The 16,454-nt window shown below is 49.4% G+C and overlaps 1 protein-coding gene across 1 annotated transcript in view; it reads right to left on the bottom strand.

Annotated features, from left to right (window-relative positions):
* The window catches only part of LOC138528535 (folate receptor alpha-like), a 121,054-nt gene extending 104,999 nt beyond the window's left edge, over nucleotides 1-16,055 (bottom strand). Inside the window, exon 1 of the mRNA XM_069640292.1 lies at nucleotides 15,737-16,055. The gene's annotated coding sequence lies outside the window, so the exon portion shown is untranslated. The remainder of the gene's footprint in view (nucleotides 1-15,736) is intronic.
* Between the last annotated feature and the right edge of the window lie 399 nt (nucleotides 16,056-16,454).

A 16,454-nucleotide genomic window follows, 5' to 3' on the forward strand; every position in this document is an offset into this window, starting at 1 on the left:
CCCAGGGGCATCGAGGCGCTTGCATGAAATAGTCTTAGTTACAATCAGGTTACTTTGCTCATGGTTACAGTGAGCGTGACACCAGTCATGGTAGTTACATTGATGTTACTTAGATACAGTCCACACCTTAAGTTACTTCGATACAGATTACTTTAGTCAAGGTTACGCTGACTTGTCCCTCACCCAGTCAAGGTGGCTAGACCCGATGTAGTGGTGCCTAAGGCCGTTTAGATAAACGGCCTAGTTTTCAGAGCTCACCTGAAGGTTAAATGTGATTCAATACACAAGTGGGGTGGCAGAGCGTTCCAGCGAGTTGCTGCCAGGACCGGAAAACTGGACCTGCCCGCCCGCAGCCTCTGTGTTTTGGGAATAGAGATCCTGTTGTGTAGGCAGATCTTATGGGTCTCTCTGGCATGGGCTTGACAACTCTGACAGGAAAAGGGGTGCCAGGTTATGAACGCATTTGTGCGTTAATGCAAGAGTTTTGTAAACTATCCTTTCTTTCACAGGAAGCCAATGGACCTGCATCCTAGTTTCAGAGATGTGCTCCCTCCTAGAAATACCGGTGGCAGCCCGTAGGGCATTATTCTGGACAGTCTGGAGTTAAGAGATTTTTTTTTTAACTGATGTCCCAATAAAGAGGGCATTACAGTAATCCAGCCGCGACCCAATTAGTGCTCTTGCAATTGTGAGACAGTTCTGTGCCGACAGGAAGGGTCTGGCTACATTGATCAATTTGGAGTGGTAGGCTGAGGTCAATGCAATGGCATTGGCTTGCCCGAATCGAGACTCCCAGGGTCTTGACAGTTTGCGATACAGGGATTGGAGTATTGTCAATAGTGAATGAGTTATATTTTTTTGTCACGTTTCCTAAGGGTGGCAGGTGAACCCACAAGCAGAAGTTCATTTTTTCCCCCGTTCAGGCATAACCAGTTTTCTGCCATCCAGGTTTGGATGGTGGAGTATGTGGACTTTAGGGTTGTTATGTCAGCCTCAGTCACCATTCAGGGGGATGATGACCTGTTCGTCATCAGCAGAATTGGTGTATGTGATGCCCAAGGTGTCCAAGATAAGGAACAATGGCCTTGTAAACAGGTTGTAAAGGGTGGGAGATATGCAGGGGCCCTGTGGGACTCCACATTTGATGTTACTTGGAAAGGCGCAGGCTGAGTCAGAGAAGATTTTCATAACTCTTTGTTCAAGGAACGACGTGATCCAAGCAATAGCATTAGGGGAGAAGTTAACAGTGGATGAGAGATGGTGGCAAAGGGTATTATGATCCACCAGGTCAAATGCTGCAGATAAGTCAAGGAGCCAAAGAAGAGTGGGATTGCCAGCGTCCCTGAAATCGTCCAATTGGTTCTTTAAGTCTAAGAGTGCTGTTTCTGTTCCGTGTCCTGGACAGAATCCAAATTGCCTGAGCCCAAGCAGATTATTCTCCTCAAAGAATGTCTGCACTTGCATATAGGCTGCTTTGTTGAGAATGTTTAATAGGAAGGGGACCCTGGTGATGGGCTTGTAGTTCCCAGGGACAGAGGGGTCAAACCCATGCTTTCTTGAGACCAGTAGGGACATAGACTGACTGGAAAGAAGCCTTACTAAAGGCTGTAATGAACAGGGTTAGGGACGGGGCAATCTTTAATGAGTTGCGGCGGGCAAGCATGCCCTTTGCAGACGGATGGTTTAATGGATTTAGGAGAGTGCAGACTTCCTGTTCACTCACTTCCCTGAAGGAGAAGGTGGGAGGGTCTCCAGCAGCCCTTCCTTGCGCTTCAGAGATTTGGTGGCCGAGAGCCTGTTGATTGGCAATGATTTTATCTTGTAAGGTGTTAAGTTTGTCAAGCATGGCCTTTTGTATCTTTTTACACAAGTCTTCATTTTTGGGAATAGAAGGTGGGTGTGGGTGGGGGGTGGAGTCTGCATCTCTAGCTCCCAGAAGATAGCAAAAATGTCTCGGTCCCAGATTTAGTGTTCGCTATCCTAGTGTTAAAACGAGGAAGCTTTTGCTTGGACAATGGCTATTTTATATTCATTGGAAATTGTCTGAAAAGCTGCGTTGGAGGAGTCATTTGGGTTAGCTTTCCAATTGGAAAGCGTTCTTTTCTTTAGCGAAGGTCAAGTGAGTTCTTGTGAAAACCAGGCATTCGAATGTTTTGGGCGCTTGGCATCCCGTTGAGTGAGTGGGGCAATGGCATCAACTGCTGACGTGAGGTCTTTGAATGCCTTGGCAAGGATTTCAGGGTCACTGGAGAAAGGGGACTGAAGGGCCAGCACTTAAGGTAGGGGGTAAGCGTATCCTTGGTGAGCACACTGGAACTTCTCGTAAGTGCTGGTGGAAGGGGATTCTGAGGCTTACCAGATCCCTTCATAATGGGAAGTCCAAAGTGAACAGCGTGATGATCTGACCAAGGAACAGGGGATGTAACCTTAAACCTGAGGGGGAAATTATGATGGGAAACCCATCAAGGGTGTGACCTTTAGAATGTGTAGGTTCAGAGACAACCTGAAGGAACCCTAAGGTGGACAAGGCTTTGTTCAAGGAGGTTGCCTGGGGGTTCTTCTGGTCATTGAGACCTAGGTTAAAATCACCCAGGAGCATGGCTCGGGAGGATTTTTCAAGTTATCCGACAACGTGTGGATCAATGCCTCATGGAATTCTGACGCGGGCCCTGGTGGACGGTATACAATGTGGAGGGCAATGTTACAATTAGGTGATAGGTTGATTAGATGAAGATAGTCACTGTGACCAAGGTCCCCAACCACTCTTCCAATAGGGATGGATTCTTTAGCAATCGGAGCCACCCCTCCCCCTTCCTGTATGGACCGAATATGTCTAAAAATAAGACTAGCCTGGTGGGATGGCGAGGGCCAGGGCTGGGCCCGAGGCTAGGGTGAGCCAGGTTTAAGTAATAGCCAGAAGGTCAATGTTGCTGCTAAAAAGGTCATGAATATCCAATGCATGGGCAGGAACTGAAAGGCATTCTTAAGGGCACAGGTAAGAGGCATTGGGAGTGGCTGGGTAGGGGATACTAGGAATAGAACTGTTAAAGAGTTAGTCCTCCAATCACTAAAGGGCAAGGGCAAGTCGGTTACCAAGGAAGTGGGTGCATGCAGATTAGAACAAACAACATTTGGGTGCTGCGAGTCGGCATTAACAATTGCAGGTGCAGACACATCAGCCAGATCCTCTTTTATAGCCAGCACATCAATAGTAGGTTTCCCTAGTTCAGCATTAACAGTGTTATCTGAAGGCACATACTGCAGAATGCTATTTTTAGTTGTGTTGGCAAAGCCGTGAATAATAGGCTCAGGTAGATCAACAATAGCAGCGATAAGTACACGTACATCATTATCAGGCATTGGCAAGTCAGCCATAACACGTACCTTAGCAGTATCATAGACAGGCATATGAATCTTAGGCATTGTAATCTGATCATTCACATCATCTGGCACATTGTGCACGGGTGGGTGGGTTGTACACATAGTGGGCATAGAGATAGGAATTTCAGTGTTGTGCATCTTTAGGCTGGAATCTGCCAGTGGCGCGGCACACCGGCTGTCCAATACTGAGATGGTGGGGCCAAAGTCAGCAGGACTGTAGCGAGGCAATACAAAAAGCAACAGGATACTATATTCAACATCATACGGTTCCGCAGAGATCGGTGATACAAGAGTGGGCAGGATTGGCTTACGGTTAGCCCGGGTTACATGGGACATAATTGGCAAGGCGACCCTATGCTCATAAGGAGCAGTTTTCTTGTTATAATCTTGGCTAAGGGCAGCCATGGGAGACTCCCAGCGGCTATACGTTTTCCCAGATGCAACGGAGCATGTTGGTGCCGCTACCGCTTTGGTGCATGATTAGTTTGGCAGGATCATGACTATCGGGGCTCTGTAGGGACAGGGGCAGGTGCCCAGTAACTAGGGTAGAACAGTGGCCTACAAAAGCAGAGGTGAATCTCGAACACAAAAGTGCATATCTCGGATCGAGGGACGTGATTTTTGATTCGTGGGGCAGGTACGTGTTCTTAGGCATGCTAGTCTGACAGATGGGAGAGGGTGAACTGATTTACTAGTATCAGCGGGGGCGATGGAAAGTACGCTCATCCTTCTACAAGTGGGCCACTTACCTTGAAATACTGGTAATCGCCGGAGAGCTGCAGAGAGTTCTTCTGGCCTTTGCTCGTAGATTGGTCTCAAAAGATCGCAGACATTTTACAATAGCCTCAGACTAGCCATCTCAAGATGAATATTGAGAAAAGGATCACTTGATGACATCTGTATAGAGCAAGTTGAGAGCTTTGTGTATTTGGGTGTGGTGTTTCGTAGTGGGAGAAATTAAAATAAAATTGAGAGAACACATTTAAAAGTCTGCTCTACAATAGCTTTATAATTTTAACTGGTGGTCTTAGATGTGGGGTTAATATAATGCTTGAAAATAAAAACTATGGATGGGAAGCTTACTGATTTTATTTTTTAGATGTTTCCACCATATGGTTAGATAGATTGGAAAGTAAACTTTGGAAAGTAAACTGTGGTGCCCTATATGTACCCGGGATCCAATGAATCTGTCTGGAGATGTGGTACCTTCATTGTATCAGCTATAAGAAGGAGCACCTTATATTTGACAATATGTAAATCCTCGGATGATTAAGTACTTGGCGTTCTGGGTAATTACGAAAAATGGAAGGAACAGCGATATAGCAAACAAATTGGTGACATTTTGTGCACAAATAAGATAGATTGAAATCAGGACTATGTTGTACTGAAGGAAAAAACAAACAAAAAGCTAACCAGAGTGGGTGATGTGCAATTAGATAATGGACCTGGGGCATTTAAATTCCAGTTTCACGCTCCCAATTATTGTAGTTGGTTTTCATAGTTACGTCTAAATGCTTTACCTTCCTTGGGCGTCAGAGAAACAAGATTAGGTAAACCCTCAGACCAGGTTTTTGGTATATTCCGCACCAAGCAAGAAAGCGTACATCTATTAACGCAAATATAAACGGATTGGAAGATCAGCAAGTTAAATATCTGGGGAAATTTGGCCAAACCAAAAAAAATGATCAATTTTGGTCTTGCTATATTGCAGGGCGCCAAATCCTACACATTCTTGCTCTGAGGAAATTGTGGGTGTACATTGAAGAGAGGTAATTTTATCAGCAAAAATTAGTTTTTAAAATGTAGTATTTAATCCATATTTGAATTCTTAATATCCTAGCAGTTGCAATTATTTACTTAAATGAAGTTTAAGAATTTTTATATAGTGTGAAGGCCCATCTATTAACTAACACTACAATAAAAACTTGTTGGTTCCTTGGATGTCAGATGTTTGCATTGAATAAGTTAGCACCTAGGGTATATGTGCCTGCTGCCGAAATACATGCAACATTCAGGGCACCGGTTCTCCTTCCCAGCTAAAATGCACTTGTAAGCAGTATAAAGAGTAAAGTACATAGGAAATTGGCAAACATTCGCCTGATGACCCCTCCTGTAGCTGGGAAGGATTTAAATTATCATTCATTGCACTTATGAAACAATTAAAAGATTTTTTTTTAAAATACTACACCGCTTTAAAGTTTTTCTGCACTCTCCCCCAAAACAAAAGAATTGCCCCTGCAACCTCAAGTCCAATAAACGGAGAAATGCACGATAACACCCACGAGCATAGTCAACACCCACAAACACACATCAGAAGCATATTCTCTTACGACAGGAAAGGGAGGGGGTGTGAAAGACAGATTTTTTTCAAGAAAGTTCCATGGTACTACCCTGTACAAACGTCATGCTTAAAAGCCCAGCGTGTAGCATACCTCTCGACCGGGCCTCACTTTGAGGGTGGTAAGCGCATACATGTCCCCATTCCATACGGAGGCGCTACCCCCATCCCGGTTAACATATGCCATTTAACACGCGTCTGTACTGAAGTATTTCTATGCGCAACAAGAAAAGAGGGGGTCAGGGGGAGACAGAGAAGACAGATGATCCTACTAGGCCATGTGTCATTCAGATTGTGCAAGTGCACCAATGCAAAAGTGCAATCAGGGCAGAATGTACTGAGTAAGTGAAGCGCGGCTCTGGGTAAGTAGGCACCTGCAGAGGAGAGAGATCTACCACCCCCCACCCCCGCTCTCTGCCTGGAGAAGCGTCTGACCCTCAGAGTTGGAGGTGGCTGAGCGAAGGGCTCGAGAAGGAAGGTATTTTGGAAGAGAGAGTTGGAGGTAGTGCGGGCCCAGGCCCCAGAAAGCCTTGTGGACATTGCAGAGGGTCTTGAATTTGATCCTTGCAGCCACCGGGAGCCAGTGGAGAAACTACAGGGCTGGAGAGATATAATCCCTGGGCTTGAGGAGAAGGATAAGTCAGTCCTGTTCTGGATTAGTTGTTAGGGCGCATAGTAGAGGAAGGCAGATCAAGAAAGAAGCTGTTACAGTAGTCCAGCCTAGAGAGAAACCAGGGTTCTGGAGACAGCGAGAAAGAGGCTTCTGCGGGAAAGTGAGAAAAGGAATACCTCCAAGGAGGTGCAGCTGATAGTGGGCCTTCTTGGCAAGGTCTGATGTGAGGAGAGAAGGGGAGAGTGGAGTCTTAGATGACATGAAGGTTTTTTGCCTCACAGGAAGGCGACGTAAGAGGGCCCAAGAAGGGCAGCCAGAGTGAGAGGGAAAGCGGGAGCAGGGGTCTTAATGAGAAGCATCTCTGTCTTACTGGCATTAAGGCAGAGATTGTTGGAGGCGCAACAATCCTGAATCGCAGGTAGACAGTCAGAAATGAGAGAGATGAGAGGGGGCCTGAAAGAGCCGAGTTTCATCTGCATAACACTGAAAGTTAGAGGTGAAGTTACAGATCAGGTGGGCCAAAGGGGCTAAGTAGACATTGAAGAGCCAGGGTGAGAGGATAGAGCCCTGGGGAACACCACATGTGGAGAGAAAGGTGGTGGAGAGAAAGAACCGAAGATGGACCTGGGCGGGTCGGTCCAGGAGGCAGGAGGTCAACTACTCCAGGGCCGGATCCGCGATGCCCAGGTTCTCACAGAGCTCATTGATCAAGATGGTGCGATAGACTGTCATAAGCAGAGGAAATGTCAAGGATGAGGACCGATGATTACAGGGCAAATCTTCACGGGTGTTAAGGAGAGCAGTTTCCGTGCCTCTGGCTGCTCTGAAGCCAGACTGATGGTCATGGCATGGAGACAACCAACAGATTCAGTGTTGAAAGTAAGCTGGGAGATGGCCAGCTTTTCCAGGAGTTTGCCCAGGAAAGGAGTGATATAGATCGGGTGATAGTTTCCCAGACAGGTAGGATCGGCAGAAGGCTTTTTAAGGAGGGGGTACACAAGGGAGTTCTTGAGGAGAGAGGGGGGGGGAAGATCCAGTGGAGAAAGTTGCAGAAATTGGCCAAGGCTGGAGCAAGGGTGTCAATGTGGTCCTTGAGGAGCAGGGTAGCACCTGTTTGGATAACACTTTCATAGATCAGACTTTTCTTGAAACATCATCATCAGGTGTTCTCAGTGAGAAAGAGGAGAAAGGAAGAGGATTGGGTGAGTCGGCCAGAGGGGGCCCAAGGGAGGTAGAGGGAGAGAAAGAGGAGAGCGAGGACAGGGTGTCCTGAGTTTTAGTGGTGAAGTGAGCAGCCAGAGCCATACAGAGGGCCTGAGACGGAACAGGAAAGGAGGAGACTGTAGAAGGATTGGCCAGCTCCTTGCAGATGTTAAAGAGTGTGTCCATGTTGTCGGAGGCTGCAGAGATACGGGATTGGATGTAGACTCTTCAGACAGGACAGAGAGTTTGTATTGCCTTTGGAGCAGGCAGCAGCCAGTTTGTCAGAGACGTGCCTGAAGCCCTCCACGTTCTCTCACCCACCCTGCACTTGAGTTTCAGGGTGGCAAGGTCAGAGTCATACCAAGAGTTGCACTTGGAGGTAGGCTTCAGACGAATTCTCATGACAGGGGCAAGGATGTCCAGATTGTTGGAGATAGAAAGATGAAAGTTAGAGAGGGCTCTGTCAGAGCTCGAGTCAGCTGCAGGGGTAGGAGGAGCAAAGGCATTCACTGACACACGCTTCATGGGCCGAATGACCGAGAAGATGGGTGGCAGTGCTGTGCTGGGCTTTGCCTGAGGGACAGAGTTTCAAGTGAGAGGAAAGCAGAAAGTCCAAGAGAGGAGTATGTCGGAGGAGATGAGAACATCCAGGGTTCGCCCAGCAGAGTGCATTGGGCCAGAGGATAGAATGTGAAAGAGAGAGAGATGCAGAGGTTTGCAGAAGAGCCCAGTGGACAGATTAGAAGCACCCATGTGGATGTTGAGGTCTACGAGGAGACAAACCAGGCTGTGGCGCGGTCTGCAAGTGCTCACTCAGGGCTCCTCCAGAAGTGAAAGGCCCGGTGACCCGGTCCGTGCCTCCTCCTCCCACTGTTTTGTTTCCGAGGGTCCTGAGAGTCTTGAGACGACGCGATTGGGGCTGCTTGCGGACGTCATCATCATGCGAACAGAGTCAGGCTGCAGATGAGAACAGTGGGCGGACTCAGGCAGGGCGGAGCGGTGACTGGGTCGAGGGTGCTGGGCTCGAGGAGGTGGAGCAGACTCTCAAGGCTGGGGCTGGGGGTGAAGGAGCTCTAAAGAGGAGGTAAGGAGAAAGGAAAGAAAAAGGAGGTGGAGGAGGGGGTGAAGAGGGGGGAGGACGATGACTATAAAATCTACATCTGTGGAAGGAGGGAAGGAGGAAAGGAGGAGAGTGGGGGACAGGATCGCAGCAGATCCCCGAGGGATGATGAAGTGGGGCTGGCCTGGAACAACACTGGGTCGGTAATCCAGGAAAAGCGCGTTTTGAAAGGGCTGGAAGCCTCAGAGAGCGGTGGGTCTGGGGAGGAGAAGATGCAGGGTGACAGTGTGTGGAATGTGGTGTTGAAGCCTGAGAGTCTAGAGAAGACGTTTCTGGGGGTGAATCCGTTGGAAATTGCTAGATGGGTGGATGCGGCTGTGGGGGATGTTACTCGGGTGTTAGTGGTGGCTGGGGGCCGGTTGTTGGTGGAGGTGACGGATGCTGGTAGCAAGGCTAAGATTCTGGAGGTGCGTTGTCAGGGTAGGCATGCGGTGCGAGTGATTGATCAAAGTGGTGTGTCGTGTAAGGGGGTGCTGTATGGAGCGCCAGTGTCTGAATATGTCTGAGGTGGAAAAGGAAATGGCGGATGTGGGGGTGGTGGAAGCATGGAGGTTGGGGAGGAGAGATGCACATGGGGATGTGGTGTCTACGACTGTGGCAGTGAGGTTTGCGAGGACGGAGTGTCCGGAAGTGGTGGAGTTGGGATATCAGAGGTTCCATGTGAAGGTTTATGTAGCGTTGCCCTTAAGATGTTATAAATGTCAACAGTTTGGACATGTGGCGAGAGTATGCAGGAATGAGAGACACCGTGGGAGGTGCGGTGGAGATCATGATATTAAGGAATGCAAGGTGGAGACCCCGGAGAAGTGTGTGAATTGTGGGGTGGGGGCATTCTACCGCATATACAGGGTGTGAGAGTCACAGGGTGGCGAGAGAGGTAGTGCAGGTGATGGCGGCGGAAGGTTTGCCTTATGCGGAGGCTGTAGCAAAGGTGAAACCGGCACGGGTAGTGAGTGAGGCGAGTGCGAAAGAGCCCGTGGTGGATGAGGCTGTGGGAAGGAAGAAAGTGGTGGGTGAGGTGAAAGGTGAAGAAATGGTGATTGTTCCGAAAACTGAGCTTATGTGCTTCATAGTGAGTGTGCTGGAGCTGGTCCAGGGGAATGTGTCTATCAGTGTGTCGGATCTTACAAAAGGAGTGGTGGAAGCGGGGAGGAGGTTTTTGAGTGTTGGAGATGTGGCAGAACAGGATGTGTTTAGGATGGTTGCTAAAGTGCGGAAGCAGAGTGGGGTGCCGGCATGAGGATTTTGCAGTGGAAGGAGTTTGTTGAGGAATGGTCAGGAGTTGAAAGCGGTGTTGTGTGGGGAATTGAATGTTGACGTGGTTTGTATTCAGGAGACGTGGTTAAGGGGTGATCTGAGGTTTGTGATTCCGGGTTTTGATTGTTTCGTAAGGATAGGATGGAGGGGAGAGGAGGAGGTGTGGTTCTAGCAGTTCGAAAGGGGTTGGTTGCAAGAGAGATTGTGGTGGATGGAGCAGTAGAGGCCAGTGGGGCGGGGATTCTGAATTATTATAATCCGTGTGAGGTGGTGGAAGTGGGTGTGCTGTCTGGAGTGATAAGGGACATGTGGGACCTTGTGTTTTGTGTGGTGATTTTAACAGTGCCAACACGTTGTGGGGTAGTGATCGGACAGATACGAATGGGGAACTGTTGGAGGACATGGCGGATGAATTGAGTCTGGTATTGCTGAATGATGGTTCGGGTACGCGGTTGGATGCGAGGACTGGGAAGTTGTCGTGCTTGGATTTGACCTGGGTGACTGCTGCAATTGCGGGTGAATGTGATTGGGAGGTGCGTGAGGATGGGGACATGGGGAGCGATCATTCTGCTATTTTGGTGACTGAGGGGTGAGGTAGGGATCAGGCCACTTATGTCTGGGATTCGGTTAAATTTTAGGAAGGCTGATTGGGAGGTGTATAAGGGAGTGTGTCGGGATTTGATTGTTCCATGGGGAAGGAGTATGGGGGTGGAAGAATGGAATGAGAATCTGGTGCAGGGAATGAGAGCAGCGTCTGTGGCAGCAATTCCGGAGATTGAGATGGGGAAGGGTGGAAAGATCGAGGTTCCTTGGTGGTTGGTGGAATGTTCAAGAGCAGTGGCGGCACGGAAGAAGGCTAGGGTGAGGACAGTGAGAACGGGAATGTTGGTGGATCTGGTGGCATATAAAGAAGGCTAAGGCGGTGGTGCAGAGGGTGATTAGGGAAAGAAAGCGAGGACATTGGAGGGGCTATTGTGGGTCCCTGGGGAGTGATTCTGGTGTGGGTGAGGTTTGGAAACAGTTCAAGCGGATGTCCGGATTGATGAGGCCGCAGGGTGGTATGTCTGTGTTGTTGAAAGGGGAAGAGGTGGTCAGTGAGGAAGGGGAGAAGGCGAATTTGTAGGGGAGAAGGCGAATTTGTAGGGGGGAGTATTTTGCGGAGGTGCACAGTTCAGGGAATTTTCCAGAAGCGGTGAGGCTAGGTATGGGTGTGGTTGAGGAGGAGATGGGGGAGTTGTTGGCGGATGTTGGGCCTTGGGAGGAACAGTACGAGGTTCCGTTTTCTATGGTGGAGTTGGATGGGGCGATTCGGAAGGGGAAGTGGTCTAGCCCAGGGGTGGATGGGGTCATGTATGTATTTTTGGAGCAGTTGCCAGTGGAATGTAAGTTGGAGGTATTGGCGCTGTTCAATGAGATCTGGAAGAGTGGAGTTTTGCCGAAGTTGTGGAAGAGAGCGATTGTGGTGGCGATTTTGAAGGGTGGCAAGGTTCCAACAGAATGTAAGTCGTATAGGCCGATTGCGCTGACTGTTGTGATGTGTATGGAACAGATGGTGGTTGAGCGATTGGGGTTTTATTTGGAGTCGAATGGGCGATTGAGTGATTTCCAGAGTGGGTTTAGGAGGAATCGGTCGGTGGCTGATCCGTTAGTAAGGTTGGTGACTGGTGTGGAGGAGGTTTTGTGTGATGGGGAGTTGGTGGGAGCGTTCTTTTTGGATTTGGAGAAGGCGTATGATATGGTGTGGAAGAATGGGTTGTTGGTGAGACTGTTGGAGATGGGTGTGAAAGGGAGGATGTTTCGGTGGATTAGGGCGTTTTTGGCCGATAGGACCTTTCAGGTGAGAGTGAGGGGGGTGCTGTCTGAGGTTTGGAAGATGGAGAATGGGACGCCGCAAGGGAGTGTGATTAGTGCGATGCTGTTTAATGTGATGGCGGATGGGTTGATTCGGGCTTTGGCAGGTATCGGGTGTCAGGTGGATTTCTTTGCAGATGATGGTGTGGTATGGGTAAGAGGGCAGAGATTGTTGTTGGTGCAGAGTCGGCTGCAAGCTGCGATAGTGCGTATGGAGGAGTGGTGTGGGAAATGGGGCTTTTCGGTGTCTGTGGATAAAAGTGTAAGTATGGTTTTCTCGAGGAAAAGGGTGCAGCAGGAGTTGGACTTGGACTTGAAAGGTGTGAGGGTGAAGAGCGTAGAAGAGTTTCGGTACTTGGGGGTGATTCTGGATAGGAAGTTGAACTGGAATTTGTAGGTGGATGGTGTGGTAGATAAGTGTAAACGTAGGTTGAATTTGTTGCGGGCGGTGTCTGGGAAAGAGGGGTGCGCAGCAGAAGTGTTTACGAATGTTGTATAAGGGGTTGATTTTGAGTGTGATGGATTTTGGATGTCAGGTGGCAGTGGGTTTCTCAGCGAGTCAGAAGTTGCGGTTGGATAGGGTGCAGACGAGGGCATTGAGGGTGTGTTCGGGTGTGATGAGGTTCTCGGCATTGAATGCGGTGCAGGTATTTGTGGGGGAGATGTCGTTGGGGTTGAGGAGGGATGCGTGGAATATGAGGTGGTGGGTGAAGTGCAATGTGACTCATCCGGTGCGTGAATGCTTGAAGTATAATTGGAGGTTTGACTACTATAGGGACCGGTGGAGGAGGAAGGGGGGCACTTTGGGATTTCATATGTGGGAGAAAGGGGTGAAGTGGGGTGTAGGCGAGTTGTTGGCTGTGACGGGTATGGATTTGGTGAGATGGCCGATGTGGATGATGGGGTCTCCAAAGGTGTGTTTAGAGTTGGCGAGTGTGGTGTCAAAGAAGCGAGGTTTGCGGGGTGAGATCAAGGCTTTGGGTCAGGCGTATGTGGCAGGGAAGGAAGGATGCAAGGTGTTCACGGACGGTTGGAAAGATCCTGTGTCTGGGAGAGTGGGTATGGCGTATTATTTGGAAAACACCGGGGAGTATAAAGTGGGGTGACTGACGAATGATGTGTCTATTTGTACAGCTGAGTTGGTGGCGATTGCATTGGCGATTGATAGGGTGTGCGAGTTAGGGTATGAGAAGGTGGTGGTGTTCTCAGATTCATTGAGTGGGTTGCAGGCGATTGTGGCAGGGGATGGGGATAGGAAGGATGTGATTTTGGATATCAGGAGGAAGATTGATCAGTGTGTGCGTGGGGGAATGGATTTGGAGTTGGCGTGGGTCCCCAGTCACAGTGGCATTTTGGGTAATGAGTTGGTGGATCTGGCGGCGGGTGAGGGTATGAGGAGGGGAGCAGTTGATGTGAGGTTGCCTTTGAGTGTGGATGAGGTGAAAGCTGTGATGGTAAAACGGGTCCTGGATGAGTGGCAGGAGAGGTGGGTGAGTGGGGTGAAGGGCAGGTGGATGTTTGGTGTTCGTGGAAAAGTGTCGGTGAAGGTGGATGCGGGGAGTCTGGAATGGAGGAGGGGGGAGGAGGTGATGCTGAATCGGTTGAAGATAGTCATTCAGCCCGACATGCCCTGTTTCGAGTGGGGAAGCGGGAGTCGAGGGACTGTGCGATGTGTGGGGTGCCGGAGACTGTAGGACATTTTTTGCTTAGGTGTGAGAGACATGTTGGAGAGAGAATTGATGAGGGTTCGGTTGACTGCGCTGGGTGTGGCTGAACTGAGTGGGAGGACTTTGCTCGGAGGTGACGGGGTGAGAGGCAGGAGGAGGAGCGGTGTGATGTTGGATTTTGTGAGGCAGACGGGGCGGTGGGAGGAGTTGTGAGTTTATGTAAGCTAAGTATTGATTGGTGGGTCTGGTGCACATCATCCTTTAGGATGGGGAAGCGCCTGCGTGGGTCCGCCCACGCCACGATAATTGAAAGAGGTCTACGAGGAGAAAGTGAGAGGTAGAGGCAAGCAGAGGTCAGCCCACTCAGAGGAAGATGGTGGCCACAGTCAGAGAGAGGCCAGGAGAGAGAGATAGAGAGCCAGCAGACCAGGCATTCAGAGGAGGAGTAGGACTCTGTAGGAATGACAGAAGCAGGGAAATACTCAGGAAAGTTCAAGGCCACTCCACCTCTGGGTTGGTTGGTTCTGGGCCCGGACAGGATTGTGTAACCACCAGGCAGGAGGGTGTCAAAACTTGTGACAAAGCTGGTCGTGGACCATGTCTCAGTGAGAGCGAGGACATCCAGGTCAAGTTCTTCGAGGAGGTGATGATGGCAGATGTCATGTGTTTGACAGCAGAGCAAGAGTTGAGAGTGGCAACGTGCAACAGTTTGCCACATTTGAGAGACTTTCAGGGTGGGGTACAGGTACTCCCAGCACAAGTGGTAGAGTGGGCATGGATGGTAGCATGAGGTGGCACAGTAGCCAAAAAGGAGGTAGCAGAGGAGCCAGAGAGGTGCTAGTAGGAGTAGCGGGAGAAGAAAGAAAGTTGATAAGACGCACATCAAAAAGGAGGAGACTGGGTTTAGGGCCCTGCACCGAGACAGTACCATTCAGATAGACATTAATGATGGTCTTGGAGGAGTGGAAAGAGGCGAGGAGGACCTCTGACAGATTTCCACCAATAACGGGAGAGGACGAGATAGGAGAGCGAGCCAAGACCATATAAGCGGTCCATAGGTCTGGAGAGGGAACGACAAAGGATGTTGGTTTGGGTCTGTCTGGAGGAGGCGCTGATGTGGGTATCCACGATAAGGAAGCCAGGGTTGGAGACCAGGGTGTCCCTCTTGAACCTTTTCCTACCAGACTTAGTGAGAGGGATAGGATCGGAGAGAGTAGAAGTTTGAGAAGATGGGAGAGATTGAGAGCACCAAAGAGGGTGCGAGGAGCAAAAGGGAGCGTGAGGGCAGAAAGAAGCACAGCTAAAGGCCGAGCACCACGGGGAGCAACAAAGAGGAGGGTTCACACAAAACGAGGGGGGGGCGCACAAACACCTAGATGTGACTTTCTAAAGAGAGGGAAAAGGGACTCATTTTTAAACAGCAACAATGGGAAAAATATTTCACTTTCCTAGGGAGATGTGAGGGAGGGATGGCTAAACACAATTAACTGAGATGCTTATGTGTGGCTTCATAAGTGATGTAGGAATAATTGGAGGGTGAGTCAGTTTAGTGGGGTTTTAACTGTAACTGCCTGGTTTTCCACCTAATACGCCCAGGACTACAAGTGCCAAAATGCTAAATTAAAACCAAGGCTGGACTACTAGTCTCTCGCACAAGCCCGGCTGAAGATTTGGGGGGCATTTAAAAATGATTGTTGCCCCCTCCCCTCCCCCCGTTTGGAGCAGAAAGCACTCTGGGGCAGCCTTGGTGGGCATGCATTAGAATGGAATAGATGGTAATAAACACCAATGATCACTATACGGCCCGCTGAATAGCTATGAATGCTTGTTTGTAAGCAAGTGGCTGACGTGAAGCAACCAGTGTTGAAAGGCAACCGGGCTTTAACACTTCCGTTTTCCCACAATTGAAGAGACTGGCGGGCCCCAGCAAACGAAGGTCGCAAGTCAAGCGCTGCAAAGCCATACGGTAAACCCCAGACCAAAAAGTAATATGTAAGATATATAGTGCCATGTTATTAGACTGGAAATATGGGAGCAGTTACTGCCCAGCCCCCCAGGCCTCTTTTATATGAAAAAAGTTGAAAGGCCCTAAAGCCGCCTCTGTCCCCGGAATGGAATATTTTGGAAATCTTCGGCCACCTCAGAAGCAAGTGCATATTTTTTTCGGCTGCACCTTTCCCCATTAACCTTAAAAACGGATCACCCCAATAAACGTCAACGTGACTGGACCCAGGCCACCCTCCCAAAAACAGGAGCCTGAGGTTGGACGCTGACGCGATGTTCAGGGCCACACAGGGCGCACTCACCTCAGCACCCAAAGGGTCCTTCGACACCGAACGGCGGTGCTCCTCAGAGCTCACACTGAGGGAGAAAAGCGAAGGGGGAGGGCGGCTGTGAGGAAATCTACGACCTCCTCACTGCCAAGATGGCATGGAAAACTGGGGGCGTCTTGAGGGTTGCCCTGCGGCCAGGCGAGTACTCCGGCCTCCCAGCGAGCGCCTGTATGAACCAGAGATTACACACCACCAAGCACTTCCAGGGCTCCAAAGGTCGACAAGTGAAAGCCTCTTACTGTCCTTTGAACTTTGGTTCCTACCCGCGTCAGCACCTTCCAGCTGTGCGGGTCACCTGGAGGGAGGGCACGTGCCGCTTTAAGAGGCTGTAACATCGCAGCTGCGCTCGCAAGTCTTGACCAATTAATGTATTTAAGTGATTCTGCGTTGTGGAAGTTGAAGTTTGCCTGCCCACCCCAAGAGACGTGGGTCTTCAGGTCCCAGCCGGCCAAGTATGGCCGAATGAATCACTCATAAACTCGGGTCACGTGGCAGCTTCACAGATAGCATACCAGGTGTTGCCACTTTATCTATTTTACAGTGTCTATTTTTAACAGATGTAAGCAGTTTGTGTATTTTTCTTTCTATTCTTGTATTTTTATGTTTGACATTATTTTGTATTTTTTATTATTTTGTTATTTTTAGCTTATTAGAAACTTTTTAGCAAATGTTTGACTTTATAATAGAACAC

This window comes from Ambystoma mexicanum, chromosome 7q (assembly GCF_040938575.1).
Source record: "Ambystoma mexicanum isolate Mex_15411 chromosome 7q, UKY_AmexF1_1, whole genome shotgun sequence".
In the NCBI taxonomy this organism is placed as follows: domain Eukaryota; kingdom Metazoa; phylum Chordata; class Amphibia; order Caudata; family Ambystomatidae; genus Ambystoma; species Ambystoma mexicanum.